We start from the raw sequence: 12,540 nt of genomic DNA on the forward strand, positions 1-12,540 counted from the left end.
GTTACCACAAAGAAACATGCAATAACCAGTGGTAGAACGACGGTCAGTCACGGATCCAGCATAATCAGCATCTGTGTAGACTTCTAAAGATAGATTGCCATCACGTCGGAATAACAACCCTTTACCAGGAGTACCTTTCAGATACTGAAGAATTCTCTCTACTGCCTGCATATGTTTCTCCTTTGGATCGTGCATAAACTGACTGACAACACTAACAACATAAGCTAAGTCTGGTCTAGTATGGGCCAAAATATCAATTTCCCAACTAGCCGTTGATATTGTCCTTTATCAACTGGAGGACTCTCCTCTTCATAGCCCATCTTGTGATTCTGCTCAATAGGAGTATTAGAGGGTTTACACCCGAGCTTTCCTGCTTCTTTGGGAAGATCAAGAACATATTTCCTCTGGCTGATAAAGATTCCTTTGCTCGAATGAGCTACTTCTATCCCTAGGAAATATCTCAGTTTCCCAAGGTCTTTGACTTCAAACTCAGAGGCAAGTCGTGTTTGCAGAATCTGTCTTTCCACAAAATCATCACACGTGATAATAATATCATCAACATATACAAGGAGCACAGTAAGCTTCCCATTTTGGGAGTGCTTGAAAAGAAGAGTGTGATCTCCTTGACTTTGTTTATATCCTAAGGTCATCATAACCTTAGTAAACTTTCCAAACCAGGCATGAGGTGACTGCTTCAATCCATACAAGACATTTTTTAATTTACAAACTTTATTTTCTCCCTTCACAGAATCAAAACCAGGCGGAATTTCCATGTAGACTTCTTCTTCTAACTCACCATTGAGGAAAGCATTCTTCACATCAAATTGGTTTATATCCCAATTGTAATGGGCAGCAAGGGATAACAAAACTCTCACCGTATTCATCTTTGCAACTGGAGCAAATGTTTCTTCATAATCAATGCCATAGGTTTGAGAGTAACCTTTGGCAACTAATCGAGCTTTGTATCTCTCAAGAGTTCCATCAGAATTATATTTCAGGGCATAAACTCATCTTCACCCTACTGCTTTCTTTCCAGTAGGTCTATCAATAACCTCCCATGTTTTATTTTTCTCCAATGCATTCATCTCCTCTTGCATGGCTTGAGCCTAATTTCCATCTTTCAAGGCTTCATGTACTGATTTTGGGATTGCAATAGAGTCTAGTGCTGAAACAAAGCTTTTGTGCTGCACAGACAGATTAGCAGAGGAAACAAAATGGGAGATAGGGTATTGAGTACAAGAGGGACAGGAGGGACAAGATTTCTTGGGACAAGCTCTTTTTCCTTTTCTAAGAGCAATGGGTAAATCATCAGAATCAGTAGTAATGGGTAAGTCATCAGAAGTATTAACATCATGATCAGAAATATGAGATTCAGGACTTACTAGTGGTTCAGACGATTGAGGTTGCTGCTGAGACAATGTGGGATGTTTCCTTCTTTCAGGTGTCATAACCTTCCATATCTCTGGTGTACTTGATGTATCAATCACAGGAGAATCAGTCACAGGAGGATTACTCACAAGAGGATCAGACACAGGAGGAACAGACACAAGAGGAGGATACACTGACACAGGTGAAGGAGTAGACACCGAAGTTTCAAAGAAGGAAGGTGATGAGTCTTCTGGTGAATTATTCTCCCCCTGAAGATGAGGACCTTGGAAAAAGGACTCAGATTCCTGAAATGTAACATCCATAGAAACAAAAAATTTCCGACTTCCAGGGTGATAGCACTTATAGCCCTTCTTATCAGGAGCATATCCAAGGAAGACACGTTTAAGAGCCCTAGGATCCAACTTACTGCGATGCTGTTTATGAATATGAACAAAGACAACACACCCAAACACTCGAGGAGGAAGACTTTGCAAAGTTGGAACAGAAGGAAAAAAAGAAGTCATGGAGTGAATAGGACTTACATGATCGAGAACCCGAGTGGGTAGACGATTGATCAAGAACGCTGCAGTAAGAATGGCATCTCCCCAATAGCATTTGGGTACATGTGTTTGAAACAGTAAGGCACGAGCAACTTCAAGAAGGTGACGATTTTTCCTTTCAGCAACCCCATTTTGTTGAAGGGTGTCTACACAAGTAAGTTCATGAATCATACCTTGATTTTGTATAAATTGGAAAAAAGAGTGATTGACATATTCAGTACCATTATCTGTCCTTAGTCTTTTGATTCTTTTACAAAATTGAGTCTCAATCATTTTATAAAATTGAAAGAACAGTTGTGGTACCTCAGACTTTTCATGCATTAAGTAAACCCAAGTTACACGAGTGCAATCATCAATAAAAGAAACAAACCATTTATTTCCAGAAGAATGAGGGACCTTAGAAGGACCCCAAACATCAGAATGAATAAGATCAAAAGGTTCAACACTCTTAGTAATACTAGAAGGAAAAGACACACGATGCTTAGCAAATTCACAAACATCACAATGAAAAGACTCAACAGACTTAGACAAAAACAATGACGGAAATAAAGATTTGAGTAAACTAAATGGAGGATGACCCAAACGCTTATGATGCAGCCAAATTAAAGAATCAGCAGTTGATTGACCATGAGACATGAAGGTGTGATCTGTTACTTTATTTGTGGGAGATTGTGACACCAGATAGTACAACCCACCTTGCTCTTTAGCACTACCAATCGTCTTCCCCGTGGCGAGATCCTGAAAAACACAATGGGTAGGGAAGAAGGTTACAGTACAATTCAAATCTTTTGTAATTTTGTGAATAGAAAGAAGATTCGTGGAGAGTTTAGGAACATGAAGAACATCCTTAAGATGTAAGGACTGTTGTAAGTTTATGTCACCAGAACCCGCAACTGATGTATGTGAGCTATCAGCTATGGATATTGTATGAGTTCCAATGGTAGGATGATAAGAAATAAAGGAGTCAGCACAACAAGCCATATGATCAGTAGCACCAGAATCAAAAACCCAAGAATGTTTAAAATCATTACATGAAGAAATGAAAGAATGAGTTTTGGAGCTCATACCAGTCATAGCCAAAGCACTAGTATCAGATGGCTTACTCAGATAATCAAGAATGGTTCGGAGTCGTTCCAACTCACCTGGACGAAATTCAGATTGGGTCTCATTAGGTGCGAGGGTTATTTCAGAAGAAGTAAAATGCGCTTGACCACGCATCCTTGCCATCTTTTCTAAGACAGTTTGCTTTCCATAAAGGCGAAAACATAAATCCTTGATATGACCTATTCTTTTACAATAAGAACACCATCAGTCATCTCTTTTAGGTCTAGAAGAGGTACCATCATAAAATTTTAAAAAAGAAAATATGTATCCCAAGGTTCTTTACATGGTATCAGAGTCTCGCCGTCCCCCACTTTCTCTTGTGGCGTTTCTTAGCACAGGTAGGCTGGGCCTGTTGCATTGTCCACTCTTCAAGCTCAATGGGCTCTCGTGTGAGGGGGCGTGTTGAGATATATAGTCCCACATTGGTTCTATGTGCAACTAATGTGAAGTTTATAAGGTCTTGGGCACTCCCACCCTTTGAGCTAGCTTTTGGGGTGGTGTATCCCAAGGTTCTTTACATTATATATATATATATATATATATATATATATATATATATATATATATATAATGGCCGTTAGCTAGAATATGAAAGATACAAATTATGTCAGTATCATCTGCAACGAGTTGTAATTGCATTAAGCTAATACTAAACAAAGTGACCCATTTGGGAGAAATGAAAACGATTAAATCTTTGCAGTTTGGCAAGTAAATAATAAGGGAGATAAAAAGTTGAACTTGTAAGGGAGATAATAAGGGAGATAAGGGTGAAGTTCAGGCCAAGGTATTGTCGAGATCCGAGATCAGGATCTTGTTGATTGACTTCCGCACAAAGGCCCTGAGCCGATCTGAGGGAACCGAATTTTCCCAACAGACCTAAAATTAACAGAATACTAGAATAGCATTTGAGAAAATATCAGCTTACCCCATTCAAGCTCTTAGAGTAATAGGTACTCTTTTACAAAACTACGAATAAGTACAATAAAAATTTGAATGTAGTACATGCATTTAGGTGGATCATATTTTTTTAAACTTTAGTATGTGAAGTATCGAGTCTTTCATAATCAGAGTCTTTAGTAATCAGTAGAGTATCGAACAAATTGTCGACATTTTCGACCTTCATTTATGCAGCCAGTAAGGCTATGTGGTTCGCTGCCTCTGCAAGACGTTATTACGTCAAATTTTATGTAATAAGTTAAAACTACACGTCGTTGTGATTTTTGAGTTGGAAACATGGGAAAACTCAACGCTAGGAAATGAGAAAACGTCTAAAATATCTTAGAATTATTGCAAGCAAATATATTCTTGGAAGATGTCCTCTATATATTGATGAAACAGGGAGCTTCGTACCAAGTTGGTGCTTTTGAATGCATATATTTGCCCACCCTATATGACCACATCCATGTGGCTTTCACCAGATTGTTTTACATTTGTGAAAAGAATCATCGGAAAAGATCTTTTAAATATTGTCAAAAGAAAAATGTTAATATATAAGCACGTCTAAATCCAGAAATATAAAAAAACATAATAGTAAAGAAAGAAATTAAAGAGAAGTAAGAGGGAAAAAAAGCGTAGAAAAACTCATTTGGAGCAAGTACATGTTTTCTAATATTAACTCCTCCATAAGATTAATACTTTTTTCTGTAAATTATATATATGTGTGCGTATTAAAACTTAACTTTACCTCTAAGTACATATATTTTAAAAAAGTTTAATTCTATCCGATTATAGAAGATAAAATTATCTCCTACACAAAATGAGATATTTATATCTATGTGAGAGATAAACACATGAAGAGAAGAGAAGGAGAAAAAAAGGTACACCCATTTTCTTGTGGGGCCCAAGATAACTTTATTTTCAGTTTACAAGAAAAACATTAAATTTAATATTATACGAAAGGATAGATTACACATTACATTTGTAGTTTTATCCTTTCTCAAATAATTCCCTCAATTTTTTTTTAATCACTGAACACCTCAAAACTTTGGTTTAAGTTAAAACAACTAACTTCTAAATTAATTTTAACATGAGTTACTTTTATTAACTAAATTTTTTCTCAATCTACATCTTTAAAACTATTTTTTTAACACATCATTCTCCTAAATAAATATTTTGGGGATACGTTAAAAAATGTTTTTTTAATTAAATCAAAATTGAAGGGTTAAGTGACATAAAAAAAATAAGAAAGAGGTAAAACTACAGGGTGTGTAACGTGTAACGTGTAACATGTGCTACATATATGACAATTGAGTCTAAGATCTACCATGAAGTATGGTTATATTATCTTGATGTTGTTGTGATAAGGTTGTGATAGTGGGTCGGTTCAAATTGGTACCCTATACTTGGCTGTTAACCCTGGCGGCCAAGGTATTGTGGCCACAAAAACTTTGTAGTTTACTTGTTAGTGCTTAGTCTTATAATTAGTGGAAGCTTCAAAACGCGTCTCTCCATAGTGGGGGAGGGCCACAACTACTCAATTTGTGGTTGTAGTTTTTGAACCCTATAGTCAATGCTTATTTGAATTAATGAAGTACCAATATTTATATGAATATGACATACAACATTTATATAAAATTTGAACGTATTCTGTTAAACGAATTTGAATTATCATATAACATTGTATGATATTACTCGTAGTTCATAATTATTCATTTTATCATAAAGGTTAGGACTCTTTGGCTCAGCTTATAGATTTTCTTTTTTTGCCTCATTTGCTTTAAAAGAAATATTTTATTTTATTTTTAAGAAAAGAAAAGAAATGTGATACATTTTTATTACTATCTTGTTCTGTTTTAGGTACAATTTTTTTAAAATTATTTTTCTCCCAATCACTTAATATCGGAAACTAAATTAGTTTAATTCAACATCATTTGTTTTATTTTCAGAACTTCAAATTAAATTGAGACCTGTAATTAAAGAAAATAAATTTTTTTCTTATAACTTAAACCAATAGTTTTTGGCAAAACTATTTTACAACAAGATAAAATAATCAAATTAAAGAAAGGTTGATAACTATCTAAATGGAGGATGACGAATTAGAGGGGGATTACGGGCAAGAAATGAAGAAAGAATAAATCATGGACTCATGTACACGAGGAAATGTGAAAGAGAATCACTTCGTACGAGGATATTGACACAGGAAATTAGAATATTCTAGAATCATTTCCTATAGGCATCAATTACGTGAGAATATTCAGGTAAGATGAAGAGAACAGCTGAACAGTATTCAAATGAAAGGGTAGAAACGTATTGTACCATATGTTTCCCTACATATATTACCCTACATTAATATCTATTATATTTAAACACAATCCAATTAAAATTTTGCTCAATGTGTTATACGAGGATCAAACCTATCAATGGGGTGCGCATATTATGATCCTAACGTAGCTATTATAAATGATCCACCTTGTGCATCCGATATATGGGATATAATCAACTTGTTGGCATCGAACAATCACATACACACTAGCAAAGAGAGAAGAAATTAAAAAATAAAAATCAGAGACATAGATTTAATCCGGTTCACCTAATGTGCGCTACATCTAGCAATGTTTCATTATATTCTTCTCACCACACATTTTACAAAGTACTCTATTAAAAAAAAGAATATAAATAGATTTAGAAACCCTAAGCCATAATAGTTATTCATGAGCTCAAGTCCAAACTACTAAAAAAGAGAAAAATAAAATAAATACGGGGCCCACAACAATAATAGACCTCAATTGGCTTTCTATATGTCCACCAACAAAGTGGTTATCTGAATGTGAAGTATGAGTCATACCCAAACAACTTATAAAAAATTAATTTAACTCAAAAGCTTAAGCTGAGAAGTGAAGGTCCATCAATGATTTTCCCCCCTAACACGCCCCTTACGCAAGAGCCTTTTGGGCTTGAAGTGTGAACATTACACAGGCTCATACATGTGCTAACTTAATTCCACTAAAATGTGAGAGATGGTGATGACCGAACTCGTGACCTCATGATCACGTACCATTTAAAGCAATCATCTCACCAAACAACTCTGATATCATGTTAAAATCAATTCAACCCAGAAGCTTAAGTTAAGAAGTGAAGACCCATCAATGATTTATATTTTATATTATATATCTCTAACACAGCTAAGTATTTATTGCTTTGAAAGCAACTTTTGTTCCTTCAACTTCCATTGTAGAAATTATATAATGTATTTAAACTATTAACTTTAAGGATTAATTGTAAGTGAAAACTGTTTTTAACTCGTGCATTAATAAAAGTGTTAACTTTATTTGGGGTCGTTGGTTAGTTAACTTCATCAGTTAGCTAGTGTTTTATTTTTTTTACCATAGTTAATGTTCTGAGTTAGTTAGAGATTAGTCAAAGTTACTTTACCTTCCCCTTTGGTTTTTCATCTGCTGTATCATTTTTTTTGCACTCTTTGTATCAGACTTGATAAAATGCAAGAATTCTTTTTCTTCTCATTTTGCTCTGAATGTATTGTAAGATGGTATCAGCTGATATGTAGTTTTCGCTTATCTCTCGTATTTGGAGAATTACTTTACGCTTTTCTTCTCATTTTCTTTGTTCTCATGGCTTCGGGTACTAATGATTCATCATCTTCACATACAAGACCAAAAATGGAAGATCCAGCAAGTCCATTTTTCCTTCACCACTCGGATAGTCCTGGCTTGGTTCTTGTTTCTCAACCTTTGACAGGGGACAATTACAACTCATGGAGCAAAGCCATGAAAATTGCCCTTTCTGTCAAGAATAAATTAGGGTTCATCAATGGCTCCGTCGTGCCACCTGGTGACGAAGACCCAGTCCTTCAACGTAGTTGGACCCGTAACGACGACATGGTTATTTCGTGGATCTTAAATTCAGTGTCCAAGGAGATTTCTAGGAGCATTCTCTATTCTACATCTGCACGTGACATCTGGGTTGATCTTCAAGACCATTTTCAACAGAATAATGGTTCAAGAATCTTCTAGTTGCGTCGAGAGTTGTTGCGATCACGACAAGTATACCGGTCGTACAAGTAATAAAGAAGTAAGGAGAGTATAGTTTCCACGAGGATTAGTATTTCAAGCACTAGTTCACTATTTTTACTTAAGTTGGACAAATCAAATTTGGTTTGAGAAACATAATAGAAATTCAATTTTAAAGAAAGCAATTAAAGAACAAATGCCAAAAACAATTAAATGCATGAAAAGAATTCTAATACTTAAATATGAATTTAAAATTAATAATAAAAACTGAAGCTAGGTATACTTCACCTCCGATCCCCCTTTTATGATTTAATTCAATTCAATATCTCTCTATCCCAATTGTTTTAAATAATTCATCATTTAAATAATTAGTTGGTTAAATCCTAATGTCTTAATGCCTTTAACCTTTTAACCTAATTGGAATTCTAATGTCTTAGTAATTCCTTTCAGATTAAGCCTTACGCATGATGAATTACAAAAGTTTGCAATTCCTACCAGTCTATGTATAGATCAAGTAAGAATCGATGTTTATCCCTGTCTAGATTAAGACCCCAATATATTTATTGCAAACCCTGACCCTCTTTATTCCTATATGGTTGGCCAGATCATACAAGAATTTAAACAAGAAATTCAAGATAAACACAAACAATTAGAGACAATTTATTAATGAAAAGAATTAAACCAAATAAAGGATTCACGTCGGATCCATATTTCTAATTACAAAGAAAATTAGCCAGACATATCTGGCTTAAACAAAATAATCAAATAAAAGAAAAGAGATGAAGACTAGAAGAAGAATAATGGTTGATCTCCATTGCTAAGTTTTGATTTTCTTTAATCCTCCCCTTGCTCCCTGAATTGGAATTCTCCTTCCCTCTCTGCGTTCTTCCTTCGTGTATGAAAGAATGAATCCCCTGAAACCTCCTTTTTATAATTGAAGAAGCATATCTTTTATTTCCCTTTAAAATCACTAATTAGATCTTCATAATTATTTCATTAAATCCTCTTTGCAAATCTTCTCTTTTATATTGAAGAGAAGGGTTTCCTTTTAAATAATAAAAAATCTTCATAGAATCCATAATCATATATGCTTCCAAATTCTCTCTTTATATTGAGGAAAAAATTTCCTAAAAATCTTCAAAATATCATCAAACAAATAATTAATCAAATCTCGTTGATCAAACTTCCAAAATTCAAACTTTTCAATTGGTCTTCTTTGAATGGGCTAAAAATCCTACAAAACACAATAGTTTCATGAAAATACTCGTGAGAGTGAATTAACAATTAAATTACAATTCTAATATTTTTTTGATTAATTTTAGATCAATTAAATACTCAATTTGACCCTTAATACATAATATATTGGAAACACATCAAGAGTTAACAAACCTCACCCAAGATTGTGCTCCAATGAGTGCATATTTTACAAAGCTCAAGCCCATTTGGGAAGAACTTGGTAATTTTCGTCCATCATGCACTTGTGGGAAATGCACTTGTGGTGGTGTTTGAAACCTTGTTGCTTATTTTCAGACTGAGTATGCTATGGTTTTTCTCATGGGTCTTCATGCGTCTTTTTCTTAAATTAGGGCTAAAATCCTTCTCAGCAATCCTCTGCCTTCAATAGACAAAGTTTTCTCTCTGGTGAATGAAGAAGAAAAACAGTGTCAAGTCGATTCTCTGTCTTCCTCCTCTACCACTAGTTTAGCCATTGCTATGAAAGCATATTCCTCCTTAAAAGGTTCTTTCAAGGAATGAACCTTTACACCCACAGCTAGCTACATGGTCATACTATTAAGAGGTGTTACAAGCTTCATGGTTATCCTTCAGGCCACAAGGTGAAGCCAAAGACCACTAGACCTAAAACCAATAGTGCTGCATTTAATCAAATCTCAGCCAGCTCTTCGTTTGGGAATTTCTCGAAGGATCTGGATCCACTCAAATGCTCATAACTAATGCATCTCTTGTCTGAACATATGGCAACGTCCAACAAAATTCCAGAGACCCATAGTTTTGTTGCGTTTGACTTAGGTACTTTTTTGTCTTCTAGATGGATTATGGAGCCTCACAACACATTTGTGTTGATGCAACCTTTGCTTCTATGCGCCCTACTAATGGGTCTAGGGTGACTTTGCTTGACAAAACCACTATTCCTATTTACCTAATTGGTGATGTTAAACTCACGTCATGCATTCTTTTCACAAATATTTTATTTATTCCCATATTTCGGTTCAATCTATTGTCCGTGAGTGCATTAGCTACTGCCTCATAATTTGTTCTCACTTTCTTTCCTGCATCATTTGTCATTTAGGACATGAACATGAAGACGATTGGCAAGGGTGATAGAGTTGGAGGTCTTTATATTTTTTATACTACTTATAATCTGAATTATGTGTATTTCAATTCTGCGAATGTTGTTTCATTTGATACTTGACACAATAGGTTAGGCCATTTACCTTACAAGCGTCTTTCACACATTTCAAAAATAATAAAATTCCTTGTTTCATATGTTCGCTTGCTAAACATATACGTGCTTTTGTTTCTCATATTAATTTGTCTCAATATCTATTTGATCTCATTAACATTGACATTTGGGGTTCACTGCATACTGTTTCATACTCGTTATTTTTTAACACTAGTTGATGATAGTTCAAGATTCACTGCCTTTACTTGCTTAAAGCCAAAAGTGAGGCCACTACTATTTTATCCAAATTTTTGGCTATGATTTACCCTCAATTTGGGAAGAAAATTAAGAAAATTCGTTCAGATAATGCCAAGGAATTAGCATTCACAGAATTTTGCCAAGAACAAGGAATTCTTCATCAGTTAGCATGTGTTGAAACACCTCAGCAGAACTCAGTTGTAGAGAGAAAATATCAGCACGTCCTTAATGTTTCTAGAGCTTTATATTTTCAATCAAGGATTCTTATATATTTCTAGTCTGATTGCGTTTTAACTACTATTTTTCTCATCAACAGAACAGCTTCAGCAGCATTGGGTTGCTAATCGCCTTATTCTTTGTTATATGACAAAGATGAAAATTATTCTTACTCTCGAGTGTTTGGTTGCTTGACTTATGCTTCCACTTTATCAGCTCATAGGGCCAAATTTCAACCTAGAGCTCGCAGATGCGTATCTCTAGGATATCTTCCGGGAATGAAAGCATTTAAACTCTTTGATTTGGACAATTGTCAAGTGTTTATATCTAGAGATGTTATTTTTCATGAAGATGTCTTTCCCAATCAACATGGAGCTGAGCACACTGACTTTGATCCTTTTCCAGAACTTATTCTACCCCACAAAAGTATCACATACTCTGCAAATGACATTTCATTTAATTTTGGTCAACCTTCGCAGTCATCTGATCTTCCATCATCTCCAATCATTCAGGATGTTCCTAATTCTGGACATGGGTTCATTAATTCTAAGTCTGCACTTCCTCAGGACAATTCCGGGACTGATGTTATGTTTAACACCCAGCCTCTAATTGGAGACACATCAAGTCAACCTGAACCTACACACATTTCAGTGAGGCGTTCAACAAGGCCTTCCAAGCTTCCTTCATATCTCAAGCATTACCATTGTAATATGTTAACAAAATCTGTTAGCAATGATTCTTCGGTTCAATAACCTCTAAATTATGTTATATGCTATAACAGATTATTATCCTATCACAAAGCTTTTGTGCTTAATGTTTCTTTACATTATGAGCCTCAATACTTTCATTAAGCAGTGAAGTTTCCCCGCCGGCGTGAAGCCATGTAAGCTAAAATTTCAGCTTTGGAAAATAACAAAACATGGTCAATTGTTCCTTTGCTTAAAGGAAAATATGCTATTGGATGTAGGTGGATTTACAAGATAAAGTTCAACTCTGATGGAACTGAGGAGAGATATAAAACCAGACTAGTAGCTAAAGGCTTTACCCAAAAAGAAGGCATAGACTTCATAGTCACCTTTTCTCCTGTGGCAAAATTAGTTACAATCAAAACTTTGCTGGTTATTGCTTCCTCACAAAATTGGTATCTTTCTCAATTAGATGTTAACAATGCTTTTCTGAATGTGTAAAGAAATAATGGTTGAATAACAACACAAAAGGGGGGAGTGAGATGAATTATGTTTTAAACCTTTTTGAATTAAACAAAGAAAATTAAAAACCACTTTTTAAAGAAAGCATGCAAGAGAGATTTAACTAATAGCAAAAATTTCCAATCCTTTAAAACAAATTCATATTATCAAAAATAAAGAATAAAAGAAGAGTAATATCCAGCGAAAAATTAAAGAGTAAGGGAAGAGAAGATAGCACCGGGATATATCCTGGTTCACTCTTCACTACTGAGAGTTACATTCAGACTAAGGCCGATCGTTCAACTATCATCAAGCTTTCAACCGGTGCTTGAAGAAACCATTTTACTCACTCTACAACAAAGGCTCAGGTTCCTCCTTAATAATACTTTTGGTATGTATGGATGATATCATCCTAGCCAGTCCATCTCCTGCATTAGTTGAGGGTGTTAAGTCTTTTCTTCATTCTCAGTTCAAGCTTA

This window comes from Gastrolobium bilobum, unplaced genomic scaffold, assembly GCF_033153095.1.
Source record: "Gastrolobium bilobum isolate Gb01-03AN ecotype WA unplaced genomic scaffold, APGP_CSIRO_Gbil_v1 utg1269, whole genome shotgun sequence".
Taxonomy (NCBI): domain Eukaryota; kingdom Viridiplantae; phylum Streptophyta; class Magnoliopsida; order Fabales; family Fabaceae; genus Gastrolobium; species Gastrolobium bilobum.